Below are 6972 nucleotides of genomic sequence, written 5' to 3'. Positions count from 1 at the left end.
CCCTGACTAAAAACAAGAAGCAAATAAATAAACTTTTGATAACTAAAAACATGAGTTTCCTTTTTACATTTTTTTTTCCTTTTACACAAGGACATGAGACTTTTTTGTCTTTCTTGGATTTTTTCCCCAAAAATATAAGACACCTCCCCAAAAATAATAAGCCCTAGTGCATTTTTTGGATGCAGAATTAATATAAGATTGGGTCTTATTTTGGGGGAAACACGGTACATACATATTTATTTATAATTCTGTAGTATGAGTTGAAAAGTGGTGATTTTATGAACATGACAGAGATGTTAATTTAATTAGGAGAATATATATTTATCACTTGTATCACTATGATTGTCATCAAATTCTCTCTCTCCCCAGGAGTTATACTATTGTAATAAGGTATCTCTCTCCTCTTTCTACCCCTTCTCTCTCTTATATACACACACACACATGCACATGCACACACACACACGAACACATGTGTGCACACACACACACACACACACTCTTCTGTAACAAAAATTTTCACTCTTTTCTCTAATTTTTGTCTCATTGACAAAGTAGCTTTGCACTTTACCTAAGCCCTGAAGACACACTGAGATGTTTCTCTATTTATTCATTTATATTTCTGTGGAGTGAATTGAGAAAAATGATGATATAGTAAAGATTTTACGAAACAGTAAAACAAAGACATAAAGCAAGGTATTCTCAAAGTAAAATACTTTGTATTTCACAGACTTGATTTCGAAGCAGGCACTTCCTTGTCATTCTGTCCTTTGTCAATGCAGTGAACCAGTGATTAACCCATTGGAAACATGCAGTCAATGACACTTTTATTCACACAATAGAACATGAAGTATAAATAGAGCAAATCTAATTTTAATCAATTTATTTTTATACCCTTATTTAAACCAAATGATATATTTATATGAATATATATGTGAGCATATGTAAGAGAGGGCATGCATGTGTGTTTCTCTGTGTGAATGTGTGCATGTGTGTGTGTGTGTGTGTGCGTGTGTGTGTGTGTGTTCCTCTTATTTGATACAATCAAGACTCTTCTATTCTGTACTATTTTATTCACATAGACATTGCTTATGGAGCGTTCAAAGTGAGAATACCTAGTCTTAAATGAAGTGGAATGCGAACAGTCAAGCATATGTGTATCTATTCTACACACACATACATACACACATGTATGTTGAAATAATAAAATTATAGCAAATTTGGGTGGGTTGAAGGTCAGTAGGTATTTGTGTATGCAGGTAATCAACCATTGACACTATTATATTTACAGTACACATAAACACACACACACACACAGAGAAATATATATATCATCATCATCATCATCATCATCGTTTAACGTCCGCTTTCCATGCTAGCATGGGTTGGACGATTTGACTGAGGACTGGTGAAACCGGATGGCAACACCAGGCTCCAGTCTGATTTGGCAGAGTTTCTACAGCTGGATGCCCTTCCTAACGCCAACCACTCAGAGAGTGTAGTGGGTGCTTTTACGTGTCACCCGCACGAAAACGGCCACGCTCGAAATGGTGTCTTTTATGTGCCACCCGCACAAGCCAGTCCAGGGGCACTATATATATATATATATATATATATATATATATATATATATATATATATATATATATATATATATATATATATATATATATATTCATTATACCTGTTTTATACATTTAAGTGAAATAAAAATGTCTCCCAATGCTGACTCACCAGAAGTGAACAATGAAATGCAATACATGCATGAACATTTATTGAAATTATAACAAGTGTTATAACACCGAGCAAAATACAGAAATCATTTTGTTTCTATCGAATTAATTGAGGGACCAGCCAACAGAGTTGATAGCAGTATAATAGATAAGGTAATTAAGGATATGAAGACAAAGAAAGCCCCTGGGCCATCAGAAATCATTGCCAAGATAATTAAAATGTCCGATGGTGTAGGATACAGCTTCCCCACCCGTAGAGTTAATCAGATTATTGAGGAAAGCACCATTCCCCATGACTGGTGTAATAGTTTTATGGCTAGCTGCTACAAGGGTAAAGGTGATGCCTTAGATAGAAACAACTACAAAGTTATGAAAAGTTACTGAGAGGGTTATAGCTCAATTGATTAGGAATAGAATTAAACTAGATGAGATGCAGTTTGGTTTTGTACCTGGAAAAAGTACTACAAATGTCATCTTCCTAGTGAGGCAGCTGCAAGAAAAGTACTTGGCCAAAAGTAAGCCATTGTACTTAGCCTTTGTCGACCTGGAAAAAGCTTTCAACAGAGTTCACCACTCTGTTATATGGTGGTCTATAAGGAAGTTAGGAGTAGAAGTGTGGGTTGCTAGAGCTGCACAAGTCATATGCAGTAGTGCTGTCAGTAAAGTGGGAGTTCTCCATGAATACAGTGATGTATTTAGCATGCAAGTAGGGATTCACTAGGGCTCAGTTCTCAGCCCACCCTTATTCATTATACTCCGCCAGGCCATAACAGAGGAATTCAAAACTAGATGTCCATGGGAACTGCTATATGCTGATGACCTTGTTTTTATTGCAGAATCTTTAGCAGAATTGAAGAAGAAATTCTAGATATGGAAACAGAACCTAGAATCAAAGGGCCTAGCAAAGGCCAAAGTTGTTAGTAAGAAAGAAGATAAAACTCTCTTTCCATCAGGTAAATGGCCCCTGGTCAATATGTAGGAAAGGAGATGGAAGAGATTCCATTTGCAGCACCTAGAATAAACTATGGACACATAAGAGTTGCAGTGGAATCACAGGTAGATTAACAGATAAAGTCGTCTGTGTAAGTGGCAGATGTGCAGGAATAATAAGTACTAAGAGCACATGTGACTTAAATTTTCTCGAATTCGCAGGAGGTTCTTTGGAGGTTTTTGATAGTTTCTGTTATATAGGCAACCAAATTAGCAATGGTGGAGGATGTTCTGAAAGTATTGTTTCTAGAATAAGAATAGGATGGAGGGAGTTCTCTGCTGGCAACAAAAGGACTCTCTCTCAGAGTGACAAGTAGACTATATGATACTTATGTGTGAACAGCTGTACACCATGGTAGTGAGACACAGGCTTTGAATGCAGAAGGCATGCATAGACTGGAGAAAGATGAAGGTAGTATGTTGGATGTGCAACTTCAGTGCACATGTACAACAAAGTGCAAATGTATTGAGAGAAAAGATGGACATAAGAGGAATCAAATGTAGCATGCAAGAGAGAAGATTACATTGGTTTGGAAATGTGATGTGTATGAAAAGGACAGCTGTATAAAGAAGCGCCGATCACTGAAAGTGGATGGTATCAGTAGAAGAGGGAGACCCAGGAAGACGTGGAATGAAGTGGTAAGCACCGATCTCAGGATGTTGGGCCTCACAGAGGAAATGACAATGGACTGAGATGTGTGGTGATATGAGGTTCTTGAGAAGACCTGTCCATGTCAGCAACCAAACTACGTCTCTTCTCTTCTTCACATTTCCTCTTTCATGCACCATGCTTACCTCCCACTCCCCAATTCCGTCCTCTTGGTCCTGTCTCACTGTATCATTCCTCTCCTTTAGCTCCGGATCTGTGTGTCCCACCCCCATGCCCTATCTCATTGTATCACTGCTGTCTGCTAACCCCTGACCTGTGTGTTCCACCCACACATAACAAGTAAACTTTCCACACACCCTACCCCAAGGAACCAATCTCTACTCTTCCTCACATTTCCTCCTTCATACACCATGCCCATCTCTAACTCCCCAATCCTGTCCTCACGGCCCTGTTTCTCTGTATCTGGTAGCCCCCTCCCTACTCTGTATATACCCAGGTTTTTGCCACTCACTTCCCCACTCCGCATTCTCTAATCACACTTCTTTCGCAATATGTTGCCACTTATATTATGACATCAGAACCTCAAGAGTATGCCCTGGCATTTGCCACCATCTCTCTCTCTCTCTCTCTCTCTCTCTCTCTTCCTTTACTCAACCATCCCATTTATATTCTGATCCCTGTCCCTTGTGAGTATACCGGACACTTTTCCACTATCTCTGTCCTGCTATCTCCCACTCTCTCTCTCTCTCTCTCCTGCATTTCCTTTAGGTTGGGTAACCATGTATCTCCTTTGCAGCAGCAAACCTGTTTCAGTCTTCATTCCTGATCTCTCTCTCTCTCTCTCTCTCTCTCTCTCTATCGCTCTCTCTCTCTCTCTCTCTCCAGCCAGGTAACTTTGTACCTCATCTACAGCAAGGCACTTGTTTCTGTCTCTTTTTCTCAATATAAGTTTTCATCATCTGACACAAGATCACCTCCTCTAATGCCCCCCCTCCCCTCTCAAAAGTTTTTTTTGTCTTGTAAGGTACTTGGTGACCCTGTTAATGAAGGTGCCACTTTAAAAAAAAGCCCCCAGTCCACACTGTAAAGTGGTTGGAATTTTGGGAGGGAATTCAGCTGTAAAAATCTTGCCAAAACTGACCTAACCTGTGCTTGTGCCACGTAAAATGCACTAAGTCCACTCGGCTGAGTGGTTGGTGTCAGGAAGGGCATCCAGCTGTAAAAACCCTGCCAAAACAGTCACAGAAGTCTGGTGCAGATTCCTGCCTGGTCAGCTCCGGTCAAACTGTCCCACCCATGCCAGAATGGAAGGTGGACATTAAACGATGATGATGATGATGACGATGATGACGATGATGATGATACGACACTTACTGTGAATTACTTTCTGCCAATCTTCTACCCCTGATGACGGAAGCTGGTATTACAGTTATGTTTCTATGCATCCATCTACATGTTGCATATTCACAACTTTTTGTACATTCCATCTGCTAATTATGAATGTTACAACTATTACATAATTTCAAATTCCCAGAAACAGCTGTCAAGTTAAAAAACTATGCATTTTCCCTTTAGTTTTTTGTATTATTTTTATACTCCATTTAAAAGTAAAGTTGCTTGTCAGAATATATATAAATATCTGTGTGCTTATATATATGTGTTTATCTTCTGAATATATTTAGTCTTTGTATCAACATATATATCCCTATATATTTATAGCTATATATGTATGCATGTATATCTATATCTATATCTATCTATCTATCTATCTATATACACACACACACACACACACACACACATATCAAGCTTAATCATGTTTATCTTCATCACTATCTTCATATCAGCTCACCTGGGATTCTCCCATAGCCACTTCTTTACTCCATGGACTTGGTGCTTGGTAAAGACTTCACAGCCTAAGTTTCAAATCATTTGAGCGCTACCATGGTGTTTTCTATACTGTGCATATTTCTTGAGCTTATATATTGACTGTACACACACACACACACAAATGCTCACACACACATATAAATATACATATACATATATATATATATATATATATATATATATATATATATATATATATATATATATATATAAACACACACACACACAACAAGCCGCTTTCAGTGTATCAGTTCCATTCACAAGGCACTGCTCAGCCTGAGGCGATAAACGTTATTTGCCAAAGGTTCTATGCAGTTGAACTAAATCCTGAAACACATTGTTGCATTCAAAGCGTCAAAGACATTGCCATTTCTCCCAAGCATGAAACTAATACACCTGCTTGTTGTTTCCTCACCTGTCTCTGTCTTTTGTTTTCTGTACATTTGAAGCATTTGTGTGTGTGTGTGTGTGTGTGTGTGCGTGTGTGTGTGTGTGTGTGTGTGTGTAGGCACATACACGTACATGTATTCATGTATGTATGTGTACATACATACACACATAGAAACATACAGATGTATCTATAAATATCTACTTATATAAGCTTTAATTTCACAGCTATGAAGATGGCTACAAGTGTGGCTCAAAGTTCACATAATTTGTCACCTTCTCATTAGGCATTGGAAATTATATAATTTTCTTCCCTAAACTAAACAAACATATGTTTACATAATGTATTATTACATAATATGATACAGATTATTCACCCTAATATATAGGTAAAGCCTAAATACGTGCACATCTAATTGTGTCTGAAAGAGAAGCACTCTTATTGTGTGTGTGTGTGTGTGTGTGTGTGTGTGTGTGTGTGTGTGTGTGTGTGTGTGTGTGTGTAAATATATGCAAGCATGCATGTGTGTGTGTGCAAGCATACACTCATGTACAGATATGTGCATGTGCACTCACATGCATATACATATCTATGCATCTCAAGCAGGTTTCAGCAGGCAACAGCTTAGGTCATGGGTAATTTAATAGCAATATATTACATAAGTGCTCTATCGTTCACATATACAAAACACATCACTAGTATGTATGTATACAGGCACACACACACACACACACACACACACACACACATAAACACACACACCCAATGATAAAGTAAAAGTATACTGTGAGCATCTTCCTTTCTTTAATTCTCACCTACCAAACTCTTCAGCTTCACTATATATATATATATATATATATTTATGAATGTGTGTATACACACACGCACGTGCGTGCACACACACATATATATATATATATGTATATGTATGTATGTATGTAAGTGTATGTTTGCATATGTGTACATATCTATATCTATATATATATATATATATATATATATAGCGAGAGAGAGAGAGAGAGAGAGAAGGAGACATATATGTGTATAAGTGCATTTGTGTGAGTGTGTTTGTGTGTTTACCGTAATCTTCTTGAATGTCTTCCATCCTATACACCACCTGCTGTCTTCTATTCTGTTCATGGTTACTTAAATTTCCTTCTCAATTGCATCACTTCCACAGCTTCACTCTTGACTGTTACAGCCACTGGCCTGCCAGTACAGGATGTGTGATTGTGTGTGTGTGCATGTGTTTGTGTGTATGTGTGATTATGTGATTGTGTGTGTGTAGTTATAGGTGAAAAGTCGTAATTAGCTCTCTACCTTATTTCACACGTGTATCAACTTGGGTATTCTGCGCAGTCACT

This window comes from Octopus bimaculoides, chromosome 6 (genome assembly GCF_046866305.1).
Source record: "Octopus bimaculoides isolate indiv1 chromosome 6, ASM4686630v1, whole genome shotgun sequence".
Classification (NCBI taxonomy): Eukaryota; Metazoa; Mollusca; class Cephalopoda; order Octopoda; family Octopodidae; genus Octopus; species Octopus bimaculoides.
This window is presented reverse-complemented; position numbering follows the sequence as displayed.